This window comes from Rhinolophus sinicus, linkage group LG04 (genome assembly GCF_036562045.2).
Source record: "Rhinolophus sinicus isolate RSC01 linkage group LG04, ASM3656204v1, whole genome shotgun sequence".
Taxonomy (NCBI): Eukaryota; Metazoa; Chordata; class Mammalia; order Chiroptera; family Rhinolophidae; genus Rhinolophus; species Rhinolophus sinicus.
Window position 1 is genome coordinate 92,662,763 of NC_133754.1, and position 13,503 is coordinate 92,676,265.

The 13,503-nt window shown below is 39.9% G+C and overlaps 1 protein-coding gene across 1 annotated transcript in view; it reads left to right on the forward strand.

Moving 5' to 3' along the window:
* The first annotated feature begins 538 nt into the window (after positions 1 to 538).
* The window catches only part of SPART (spartin), a 69,924-nt gene continuing 56,959 nt past the window's right edge, over positions 539 to 13,503 (forward strand). Inside the window, exon 1 of the mRNA XM_074330016.1 lies at positions 539 to 583. The gene's annotated coding sequence lies outside the window, so the exon portion shown is untranslated. The remainder of the gene's footprint in view (positions 584 to 13,503) is intronic.

A 13,503-nucleotide genomic window follows, 5' to 3' on the forward strand; every position in this document is an offset into this window, starting at 1 on the left:
AGCCACAAGTAATCTAAAAAGATAGAGAAAAGACCAATGGGAAAATTAGCAAATAGTTATTTTTATGTTCCTAATGGTTGTGTGTGAATCCCTTGAAATTCTACTGATTTAAAAATCTTATTTTTGATTTGGAAAGAATGTGAGGAACCTCATTTTACAGATGTGGACCTGATGGGTAAGGATTTATTGATATGCCCAGATCTGAGGAAGAGGGATCACACATAAAAGTTTAAAATGAGTAGGTATTCTTGATTTGGGGGGAAAATAAAATGTGTACCCATGTTTTATGAAATAAAATGGCTCATTTCACCATCTTCCCCATCTCCTGGCTGCTGCCAGAGGCTGGTGGCTAAGGTTCCTCGTAGAGGAACACACTCTCTTAGGACGTCATGGATCAGCACAGCAGACTCTGGCCCCAGCTGCCAGGCTGCCTTTGCCAGCGGAATGAAAGAGTCTTTTCACTCCCTGCTTCTTCCCTCCCCCATGCCAGGCATAGCCCCAGCCCCCCATCTCCCTTCTGTGAGGCATTCTTCAGTTCTGGAAGGAAATCATAAGCAACTTGCCCAGGGAGGATTGCTCCTGAGTGAGTAAAGGAATATGCTTTATTATAATTATGAATCACTATTGTTTTATTTATGCACTATATTCCTCCTTCTTTCAGGAGGTATTTAAGGGGGGACGTCGTTTTTAAGGGCAGGTCATCCTCTATAGGCCTCAATACCTTCAGAAGACATAGGGATGAAGAATTAGACTCAGCTCCATGTCCCAGTTCGCCCTGCAGCACTGAGTTCATTGCTCTGCACACAGTTAAGGGCTCCATGAATATTTGGTGAATTACTGAGGGAATGTGAGAGAGGAATGAGAGAAATTGGCAATGGAAGGTAAAGAGAAAAAGTATGTCAGATGAGAGGGATAGATCCTGAGAGTTAAATGCTTTGTTTTTTACTTTCCTTTCAGGAGTAAAGATAGTAAGAGTTCTATTAGGCTCACCCTGAAGCATGACAAACCAGGTCCATATGTGCCTTCAAGTCTGGGCAGGGAAATCTTCCGTATTGTGTTGCAGGAAAGTACCTTGGGTTTGGAAACAGTCCAAACCAGTGTCCAGGCAGTCTCCACAACTGGGATGAGTTATGGCTCCAAAAGAAAATGAGAACTCAGAGCTAACAAAAACAGCAATGGTGAAATCAGAGCAGCATTTGGAGACAAATTATGTTATATGCCATCACATAACCAGGGTGTCTGCTAATACTGTGATAAGTCAAACTTATTATCCTGAGGAGCATAAAACTAAAATGTCAGATAAACTCTTCAATTCAATACTCCTAATAATTTTATTATTTTTTCCCTACCATAGCTCCCACGGTAGCTTTTAAGTAACTAAATTAATTAATATGTTTTTTATTCTGCCTAGGCCTCTTGCTATTTAAAGTCTTAATAGACAGTGAAGTGAACAAGATGTTTGCACTTGGGAGAAAAAAAGATGTGAGGCAAATGACCTTGGAAGCAAATCAAGAGGTGATTTAATTTAGAGAAAAATAGAAGTATTTAAAGAAAAAGATTTATTTTTTTAATCCTTGTATATGTGCACAAAAATGTATTAATATATAAGGATTTAAAAATTTAGCTTTAGTAATAACTGATTGGAAAATATAAAAGAAACAGCTATAATATGTAGGTAGATAGCTTGACTTCTCTAAATATTGAATTTGACACATAGTGTTCAACTGATAACTGACAAGGTGTTTTAAGTTCTAACACTTAGGCTTGCAACTCTATTAGGAAAGGCATATAAATGACATATTAGAAATAATTTCCTATTGGAAATATTTGTAAGGTAAGGAGGAATAAATATACCTTGGCTGAGAATCACGGAAACTTTGGAGAAGCAATATTCTCTTTTAGTGAATGAATGATAAGCATGATCTGTATGCTGAAATCCTCTGTTTCTTTTTTGATGGCCCTTCTTCCCCAGAAGCTTTCCAGATTGTTTTGTGCTTATTTGGAAGCTCATGTCAACCCAGTGAGGACAGTGCTGTGTTGTTTATTCCTATATCCTCAACAGCTAATGAAATGCTTGTCACATGTTGGTAAAATAGAAGGGAGAAAGGAAGGAACAAATAAATGAATTTTTTGTTGACGAGTATAAAATATCTTGACCAATCATTTCCTTGAAAGAAAAGCAATATGCCTGGTGATCATTTTGCTAGTGTCCAGAGTTTATGAATATTCAATATATGCATATAGAATCCTTTTTTTGTTTATAATATTCAGACCTAAAGTATGTTGCAGCAAGAATAGGGAATGCACAAATAAATCATGCACTGTAACTTTGCACAGGCAGATGGTCATTCATTCTTATTCACAGGGTGTGTTATTTTTTATAAGCCTAACAAAAATAATTTTACTATTTGGACTAAAAATTATTTAGGATATATTTAATTGAACTAGAACCCTGTACCCATGACTCTGTCATCTCACTGATGAGTGCGATATCACCAGGGAAGCAGCAGCTCTGCTTCTGCTTCGCCTGCTTAGCTAACAGGCTGAGGAAACACTGCCATCTACCTCCCCGTGTGCTCTCAGATCCCCTGTTCTAAGAGGAGCTGAAATTGCACTAGTTAAGAAAAAAAAAGTAAAGTTTTCAGCCTTTTATAATTAACATATTTTCAGAACTCAGCTGCACTCAAAATTTCAACTGGAAACAAAGCACCATAAATGGAGTCAGTACTTTGCACATAATAGGTACGTACTCATATATTTGATTCCTTAAAATTGCTGATTCAGCATTCCCATGCAGAGAAATACAAGATTATCTTTGAAATAATGAGGAAGTGTAGAGGCTTAGCCAGAAGTGTGCAAAGCAAGAGTGGCAGTGGTGGTGATGGTGGTGATCGTTATGCGATCATTTTGGTGGTGGGATAGGACAAAGTTGCATGGAATTTGTGGCATTTGAGATAGATCTAGCAAACAAATAGTTGTGGAAAGAAAAGCCTGTTCTGGAACTACTGAAAGTGTGGTGTGCCTGAAGCATAGAAGATGTAAAGAGAGGGAAGGAAGAGATGGAAAATCAGATCAGATTTTATGAAGGGTCTTGGTTGCCTTTCTAAAAAGTTTAGATTTATTCTCCAAGCAATGTGGAATCATTTAGGTTTTTAAGCAGGAGAATGACATGAACATTTTGTGTTTTAGAAACCTCTGGTCACAGGTGGAGAAAGAACTAGGTTAGAGAGACCAGAAAGAGGAGGCTATTGCAGAAATCCAGGTAAGAAATGACGATAGTCTGAAGTAGGGCAGTGGTGGTGGGATTTTTAAAGACACATTGAAGATAGAATTCACAGAATTTGGTCATTGGTTCTGTGTGAAAAAGGGTAAGGAAATCAGAGGATGAGATCTTACCCCCAAAACACTGGGCACTCTAAAGTGAAGTGATGTGTCTTTAGTACACTCACTCATTCCACAAATATTCTTTGACTACCTATTCTTTTGTAGGCATTGTTCTACACTCTATTGCTGCAGAGATAAAAAGATATGGTCATTATTCTAAAGATGCCAGTGTATATATAATTACATTACTATGACTTACACCTTTACAAAGCCAAAGGACTAAGGATAAAGTTGAAAAAGTATCGTAACATACATGGCCAATATCTTTAATATAAGCTCAACAGAGAAGTGGATAGCTATCAATAGGCAGTTCTCGGGAAAAGAAACACATGAAGAGATGCTTGGCTTTCTTACTAATCAGAGATGTTCATTAAAACAACAACAACAATAACAAACAAACAAACAAAAACATTTTGAGGGTAAAGGCTGGTATATTGATAAAAATAAAAAAGATGATGACACCATAATAACTTATCCTAATTTTATAGACCACACACACACACACACACACACACACACACACACACACACACACTGACATGTAGGAAAAATGGAAAGTGTATATATATATATATATATATACACTAAATAATTAATTAGTGGTTCTTCTCAGGCAATGAGGCTACAGATTTGGTGGTTTTTATTTAATTCTTTGTCCTTTTTTCTGTATTGCATAAGTTTTAAAATTTTAACTATGTATTTCTCCTATAAGCTGAAAATAACTATAATGCTGTTTCTACTTTGGAAAAAATGATAAAGAGTATTGAGTGTAGCGCGGATGGGAAGAGAGCAGTCCTGGCAGCGGGAAGGGAATGTGGAAAGGAAGCATGGAGTTTTGGAGAAAGCCACTAGCAGCTCAGCCTCACACCAGCATTAAGTGTTAGAGACAGCATGGAAGTTGGGCAAAAAGTTTAGGCATGTATCTCACAAGTAACAGGGAACTAGGTACAGCTTCTGGTCAGGAAAGAGACATGGTCCCATGGGCCATTCCTTCTGGGGTCAGAGTGGAGAATGGAGTAAACGGGGGTTAGTTAACAGTGAGGGGATCACATAGGAGGCCAAGAGGTGACAGGACCTCCCATGGCAGGAGGACTGGTCAAATTATGCAAACGTCCTATGCCTCAGTTTTCTCATTGTAAGATGGAAGTAAGAATAACAACTGCCTCAAAGGCAGATGCACCATGAAACTGATGAAGGTCAATTTTCAGGACGCCTCACTTGCAGCATTCCAAGTATTTACTTTTGTAGGGACTATAGTAATTTTGACATTTGTAATCTTCGAAAATTTATTTTGTTTTCTTGTAGTAAGAACGTTTAAGATGGGATCTACCGTGAGATCTCTATCATGAGAAATCTTTACAAAATTTTAATTGTACAACGCAGTATTGTTAACTATAGGCACAATATGCTATAGCAGATCTCTAGAATTTAGTCGTTCTGCATAACTGAAAATCTCTACCCAATGATTAGCAACTCCCCATTTCCCTCTCCTGCCAGCTCCTAATACTACCATTGTACTATGATTCCATTAGTTTAACTACTTCAGATATCTCTGAATATAAGTGTCATCATGCAATATTTGTCCTTCTGTGGCTTGCTTCTTTTACCTAGAATAATGTCTTTCTTCATGGTTCATCCATGTTATAACATATTGCAGGTTTTCCTGATATTTGTACTTTTCTGTTTTTGTTTGTTTGTTTGTTTGTTTTTTGTTTCTATAAAAGGACCTCTAAAACTGTGCAAGATTCAGGCCTTAGGACACTTAGAGCCATTTCTGACAATGCTTAAGATTGCTCTTAGGATGTAATAAGCTCATGCATGTTGGGTGTGTGGCACATGGTACCTGCCATAGAAATGTCAGCTGTTTCTATTATGTAGATATGGCATATGGCTGACAGATACATCTAGGATTATTCATGTGTATTCTTTCTTGGGCTGCTATTCCCCCACGTAGAAACTATTTAGTTTTAAAATGAAGGAATACTGATTCAATCTTGGATATGTTGCAGTTTAAAGTGCAGACAAAATATCTGGGTATCCAGAAGTAGGCATTGAAATGGTTAGTTATAAGGTTCGAGAGAGAGTGATTAGGGTTATCAGTTTGGGAATTATCCAAATACAGAAGATAATTAACTTCTCAATTATGGATGAGAAGGTCCAGGGAGAGTATGAAGAATGAAAACTATATAGGGCTCAAGACAGACTCCCAGGGGACACCAACCTTTAACAATCTGTTAGATTGTAATGGTGGTCACATGAATCTATATAATTTCATAGTACTGTATACTGCCCCCCCCAAAAAAACACACAAAGTGCATGTAAAAACTTGTGAAATTCAAATTAAGATTCGTTGTTGAGTTACTAGTCCTGTACCAGTGTAAATTTTCTAGTTTGATAATATTCTGTGGTTGTGTAAGATGCTATCTTTGGGGAAAGCTGGGTGAAGGGTACATGAGATTACTATGTTTGCATCTTCTTCTGAGTCTTTATTTCAAAATAAAATGGTGCAAAACAAGCAAACAGAAAACGACTAGGCTCAGCAGAATCACTGCAGAGAGCTTCGGACATGCGCATTTAAATAGGGCCTACCCAAAGTTTCCAGACAAAGGAGAGTAAGATATGGTGTGCTGATATTATTTTACGGCTTTTTTGAGCAGTGATCTAATTTCAGGTTAATTTCAAAAGAATGCAACCAACTGTACAAGCTTAAACAGCTGTAACATTCCAGTTACAATCTGTCTCCAGTCGAAAAAAACCTTAAATCTTTACAGGAAAAAAAAATCAAGCAGAGACAGAGAAGACTAGATGTGAAATTCTGAGCAGGAGGCAAACCAGGAGACAGCAGCTCAGCATTGCTCTGTGGAATCTGCAAGAGAACTGCCTACTCATCCCCACACGGGATTTGTTCCCAGATGCTAGGAAAAGGAATTCTATGTCATTGACATACTTCCATAGAAAAAAACTGATAAAGGAAAAACAAATTCTGCTAGATTTCCTTTTGGTTGTTGTTGCTGTCAGAAAAAATAAGAATTATTACTAATCTTTAGATTTATCCTATTCTCATAGATCCTTGGGGATGTAAGGACTGTTTGAAGTGGTTTAGTTCCTTGCTCCTCAAAATGTTGTCAGTGGACCAGCAACATTGGTATCCCCTGGGAACTTGCCAGAAATGCAGCATCTCAGGCCCCACCTAGACCCCCTGAATCTGAATTTGTATTTTTTTAAAGTATTCAGAGGATGTGTATGCATGTTAAAGAATGCAAAATCCTGGTCTGCCCAATCCTTCCTTTCCACCATATTCATAAGCGCCAGCATAAAACTACCGTGTTTTGCTGTGTATAATGTGCACCCACGCTTTTGGTCCAAACCTTCAGGGAAAAAATATTTTGTTTTGGGGCCGGCCCGGTGGCTCAGGCGGTTAGAACTCCGTGCTCCTAACTCCGAAGGATGCCGGTTCGATTCCCACATGGGCCAGTGGGCTGTCAACCAAAAGGTTGCCAGTTCAATTCCTCGAGTCCCGCAAGGGATGGTGGGCTCTGCCCCCTGCAACTAAGATTGAACATGGCACCTTGAGCTGAGCTGCCGCTGAGCTCCCAGATGGCTCAGTTGGTTGGGGCGTGTCTTCTCAACCACAAGGTTGCCGGTTGGACTCCCGCAAGGGATGGTGGGCTGTGCCCCCTGTAACTAGCAACGGCAACTGGACCTGGAGCTGAGCTGCGCCCTCCACAACTAAGACTGAAAGAACAACAACTTGAAGCTGAACAGCACCCTCCACAAGTAAGATTGAAAGGACAGCAACTTGACTTGGAGAAAAGTCCTGGAAGTACACACTGTTCCCCAATAAAGTCCTGTTCCCCTTCCCCAATAAAAAAAAAAAAAATCTAAAAAAAAAAATATATATATATTTTGTTTTAATTCAAATTTTTATTTGTTTACATTTAGGTATTTGTTTTTTGTATTATAAAGGAATTTTCACAATTATTTTTAACATATTATGGTACAAGAAAATTTATGTAACAAATAATTACAAAATACAAGAACACATACAAGGTACAAGAAATTTTATGTACCGGTAACAAATTTACAACATTTATACAAATTCACAATATTTACGTATCATAGAAGGCCAAGAATTCTCTATTGTTGCAAGTTCGTTGTACGTTCAACAAAACCGATTATCATATTCCAGCGTATTATTTTGCATATGGATATAGTTATTGATTTCTAGAGTGACACTTTTAACTCATAACATACATAAAAGAATTTAAAACATTTATATAGACGTGGAATTAGTGTTACCCATGTATAGTGCACATCCTTATTTTTCACTCACAAATTTGGGCAAAAGTGTGAGCATTATACATGGCAAAATATGGTAATTAAGAGGACAATTACAGTCAGCACTTGGGAAAATAACCTCACATAATCAAAAAAGGCAATGGAATAAGATATTAATTTTCAAAGTCCCTAGAAACAAAATCTCACTTTTCACAGTCTTCCACTTCCACATTATGATCTGCTTTCTTGTTGCTGGTTTTGGGTTGGCAGCGAGAGTCAGCAGGCTGAGGGGCTTTCTCAGGCACAAGCACCCCAAGGATGAGCTTGGTGGAGAGAAGGGGCCCACACCTGTGGCCCCTACAGCTTCCACCTGGCCAAGGCCCTGAGCTTCCTCTTCACTGTGTTGTGGAGGCCGCCTGAGAGAAGTGGGAACACAGGAAGAGCCCAGAGGGTCAGAGGAAGTGGGCATTCTACATCCCGGGATATGTCCCTATCTGACAGCAATGCCTCCTTCAGAATGAGATATTGTAACGCATTTTTTTTTCCCAATAACTGAGTCACTGCTGGATAGGTTGTTTAACAGAGATATAATGAATACATTGCAGTCAGTTAGGACTCAGGCGATCTGGGTTTTGCCAAGCCCCTTTACAGCTTTACAGCCAGTTACCTCACTGAGCCTCCATTTCTTCTTCCATAAACACGGGCAATATTTGCCACATGTCGGGTATCAGGGCTGGAGTGATAATATTGCCCATCTGAAGTGTGTGCTGTCAACTGGAAGCATCACACAAGCATAAAGTGTACTTACTATTGATATTCACGATATCAAGTATTAATCTTAAAACCAAGAGCAAAAAATATCAATTATAAATATATCTGTTGTAATCAGTATACTAGGTGTGATAAAAAATAAGGTGAATGTTTAAATTAAAAAAAAGTTATTATAGTAAAATAAACATTGCCATAATCCCCCTCAAAAACTACCTCTCTCTTTGAACACCTTATCCCATCATTCTTGTCACTTTCTGAAGCAGTTTTGGAAGTCCTCTTTCATGACTTTTTACTTCATCCTCCTACATGACAACACTTGTGTCACACATCGGTTCTTGTACAGTAATGTCGTCAAATAAAAACATTATGGTATATCCTCACCCACCTTATTCACTGGATCTGGCACTGTGCAACTTCCGGCTCTTCCCCAAAGTCAAAACAACTGTGAAAGGAAAACGTCTTGAATCGATTCAGGACGTCAAGGCAGCCATGACAGCTCAACTAAAGACACTCACGAAAAGACACTCACAGGTCCCCTTGAAGTAGCGTTTTGGGTTTCTTTGGATAAATACCCAGAAGTGGGATTACTGGGTCCTTATTTGTCTCGCTATAGCCTTTGTTTTAAAGTCTATTTTGTTTGCCATAAGTACTGCTACTCCAGATTTTTTTGTTTTTTTCGTTTCCATTTTCATGAAATAACTTTTTCCATGCCTTTACTTTTTGTCTGTGTGTGCTTTCAATCTGAAGTGAATCTCTTGTAGGCAACATATGTAGGGTCTTGTTTTTATACCCATTCAGCCACCCAGTCTTTTGATTGGAGCATTTAACCCATTTACATTTAAAATAATTGTTGATAGATATGTAGCTGTTACCATTTTATTATTTATAATTTTGATCTTTTTTTTTTTTTTTCCTGTCTTAAAGAAGTTCCTCTCACATTCCTTGTAATATTGGTTGGGTAGTGATGAACTCCTTTAGATTTTTCTTCTCTGGAAAACTCTTTATCTGTCCTTTGATTTTAAATGATAGTCTTGCTGGGTAGAGTGCCCTTGGTTTTGGTGTTTGCTTTTCATTACATTGAATATTTTGTGAAGATTCCTTTTGGCCTGCAAAGTCTCTGTTGAGAAATCAGCTCACAATCTTTTTTTTTTCTATTAGTTTCAGGTGCACAAGACAAAGCAAAACTTAGATGTTTATCATTTATATCCCTCACACTGTGTGAATCCCCCTCCCCCTGTCCACTATCCCTCTGACCTCGCACAGAGCCAATACATTTCCACTGTCTCTATTCCTAATGCTGTACTCCGCTTCCTGTAAAAATATACACACAAATATATAAATATACATACATATACATATATATTTATATAAAATTATAGTTGTCATTCAGTATTGTTCAGCTTCAGGTGTACTGTGCAGAGATCAGGCATCTACATCATCCCTGAGGTGGTCTTCCAAATGGAACACATGTCCATTGGAGCTCACAATCTTATGGAGGCTTTTTTATAAGTTACTAGTTGCCTTTCTCATGCTGCTATTAGGATTCTCTCTTTGTCTTTTACCTTTTCCATTTTAATATAATGTGTCTTGGTGTGGGCCTGTTAGGGTTCATCTTGTCTGAGACACTTCACTTCCTGGATTTGTATGTCTATTTCCTTTGCCAGGTTAGAAAAGTTTTCAGTCATTATTTCTTCAAATAGAAACTCAATCCCTTGCTTTCTCTCTTCTCCTTCTGGTATCCCTATGATGCAAATGTTGTTGCACTTGATTTTGTCCCAGAGGTCTCTTAAACTATCCTCCTTTTTTTTTTCTTTCTTTTTTTTTTTTTACAGGGGGTGGATTCTTTTTTCTTTTTGCTGTTCCAATTGGATGTTTTTTCTGCCTTGTCTTCCAAATCGCTGATTCCATCCTCTGCTTCATCTAGTCTGTTGGTGATTCATTCTAGGGCATTTTCATTTCAGTTATTGTATTCTCCCCTTCTGATTGGATCTTTTTTTATGGTTTCCATGTCCTTTTTCATGCTAGTTATCTATCTGTTGAAGTTCTCACTAAGTTCCTTGAGCAGCTTTATAACCACTGTTTTGAACTCTGTGGTAGGTTTCTTGCTCCATTTTGTTTCGTTCTTTTTCTGGAGTTTTCTCCTGTTCTTTCATTTGGGATGCATTTCTTCATTTCCTAATTTTGGCTGCCTCTCTGTTTGTTTCTATGTATTAGGTAGATCTGCTATGTCTTCCAGTCTTGACTAGGTGGCCTTATGTGTAGCATGTGCCCTGGGGCCCTGGCACAGTCTCCCTGGTCACCTGGTCTGGGTGTTCCAGGAGTGTCCCTTGTGTGGATTCTGTGTGGTCTCCTGTTATAGTTGAGCCTTGATTGCTATTGGCACAGCAGTGTGTGGAACTGGCCCTCAGGCTGATTGGCTGTGTGGTTTGGCCACGTCCACAGCTTACAGGCTGCTATGTGGGGGGCTTACCCCACTGAGTGGGATTTGCCCCAGCATGCTCTGGTGCCTGTTGAAACCGCCCTTTTATGTGTCACTTGTAAGGTTAATTGGGTGGTGCTCTGCTGTGGTCTGAAGACAACCTCCAAATACGTTAGTTCTGGGTCCTCTTGGGAGGGGATCCAGTGCAGGACCAGGTCACCCACTGCCTGTGACTGACCAGGAACTACCTGGTAGGAGCTATAAAGCTACCCATGGTTGTTCACTTCCTGTGCTAAAGTTGGAGGCATGTAGGAGAGGATACACTGTGAACCATGGAGGGTATCACCAGTACCAGGCCAGGGGTAGCTCCACAAAAAGCCAGGAGACCTCAAGGTCTGCTGCCACCTGCTGGCTCCCTTAAGGTTAAACCACTGATAAAGCCTCATGTGGTACACAAGTTGAGTGAGGCAGGGTCTCAGGGAGTCACTAGAGTGGGAAGAGTTGTGGTCACCAGGTTAATGTAGACTATGGTTTGGTGCCAGTGCTGAGCCTTGAGCTACTCAGCAAAAGTCTCAGAGTGTACTGAGGCCAGTCGCTGCCCACCTGGGGCTCGCAGATTCTGATAGTTTTCCAAGAAAGAGCGCAATGTGGGCAGGGCTGGCTGTGCATGAGAAAGAGCTTCTGACATTGGGGGAGTTGGGTAGGGCCAGTTCCCAGTAAGTTAGCAGGATGGAACAGCAGAGCTCACGAGGCCAATCAGATTCGGATTTGGCCTGTGGGGGAGGGCTCAAAACAGTAAAGATGGCACCTGCCTGCTGGCTGCACAGGAGGAGGGCCTCCTCACAGGGAAATGGCGACTGTCCTTCAGCCCTGCCCTGAAGCCACACACCTTAATCTGTCCCCCATATGACTTCAACACCTCCCGAGTCACTGTCCCTCTACCGGAGCCCAGAGTGAGTGCCTGGGGGCAAAAGAGTCCATGTGGGGGCCATTTAAAAGGATGTCTGGGTTTCCCACTGTTTTCTGTCCCACCCGGATTGTCAAAATCTTCACTGTTTTTCACAGCCAGATGTTGTAGGGGTTCCTCTTCCTGGCACCAGTATTCCAGGCAGGCTGAGGTCCCTCGTTCCTGCAGGGGGAACCTCCTTGGCTGAGATATCCCTCCTGATTCTCATCCACCACATGGAGATTTGGAGCTAGCCCCTTTCATGTGTCCACTCCTCCCACCAGTCTCAACGTGGTTTTTTCTTTTGTTTTTTATTAAAGTGACTAGTAGTTTTTGTTGTTGTTGTAGTTTTTATTTTATTGGGGAAGGGGAACAGGACTTTATTGGTGAACAGCGTGTACTTCTAGGACTTTTTTCCAAGTCAAGTTGTTGTCCTTTCAGTCTTAGTTGTGAAAGGCGCAGCTCAGCTCCAGGTCCAGTTGCCGTTGCTAGTTGCAGGGGGTGCAGTCCACCATCACTTGCGGGGTGGACTGGCAACCTGTGGCTGAGAGGACGCGCTCCAACCAACTGAGCCATCCGGGAGCTCAGCGGCAGCTCAGCTCAAGGTGCCATGTTCAATCTTAGTTTCAGGGGGTGGAGCCCACCATCCCTTGTGGGACTCGAAGAATTGAACCGGCAACCTTGTGGTTGAGAGCCCACTGGCCTATGTGGGAATCGAAGCGGCATCCTTCGGAGTTAGGAGCATGGAGCTCCAACCGCCTGAGCCACCGGGCCGGCCCCAACGTGGTTTCTTCTTTATATCCTTAGTTGTGAAACTTCTGTTCAGTCAAACAGACTTCAGATGGTTCTCCAGATTGATTGTTCTATAATGTAGTTGTAATTTTAGTATGTTCACAGAAGGAAGCAGGCACAGTGTTTACTCTGCCATCTTGGATCTCTCTACCAAGAATGTTGTAATATAATTTAAAATGTAAATACTAGCAATAAATATTTGATAAAGTTTAGAAAGTTTTCATCTTTGGTTTTCCATCAGAATGAAAGTGGGTTTTTGAAGGATGTAGGGATTTTAAAAATAACTATGATAGTTAATGTTCTCTGAGATTCAAGAACTATGCTCTTTATGGACTATTAGATGGAAATTTTCATGTCAGTATTTTCATATGGTTCCACCTAATATTTTCACTACAGTAAATTTTTAAAATGAATGGCAATTTTCTCTGGTGGTGCTTTTGTTGGAAAACTTCATGGGTTCTATGATTCAGAACTTGTTTTTTTTGTTAGAGGGTTCAGAAATTGCATCCTTAAAAAAGACACATTCTTTTGATCATATGAGGTTCTGTTTAATTTAATGCATTTGGTTCCCAAAAGTTTCAGATATACATTATTAAGAAGACTGGAATAGAAATGTATATACTTTGATTTGCTTCCACTTGGAACCAATTACATTATGTTAATATCAAAATTGATATAGACAACAGTACTAGGTTAATGCAATATTGTTACACCATGAATTTTGTCTCCATGATAATATGTCTGTTTCTAATGTAAGTATTAGAGAAATACAGCCTCTCCCGTCACATTTCCGGGCTGAGTAATCTAACTATTACAGAGTTCCAAGTTATTTCCAAGGAACCTTTAGAACCTGCATGGCATCTCAAAATGTTCTTTGTCTATGGAGGTCTTAAAGGACTCCAGGGAATAGGAA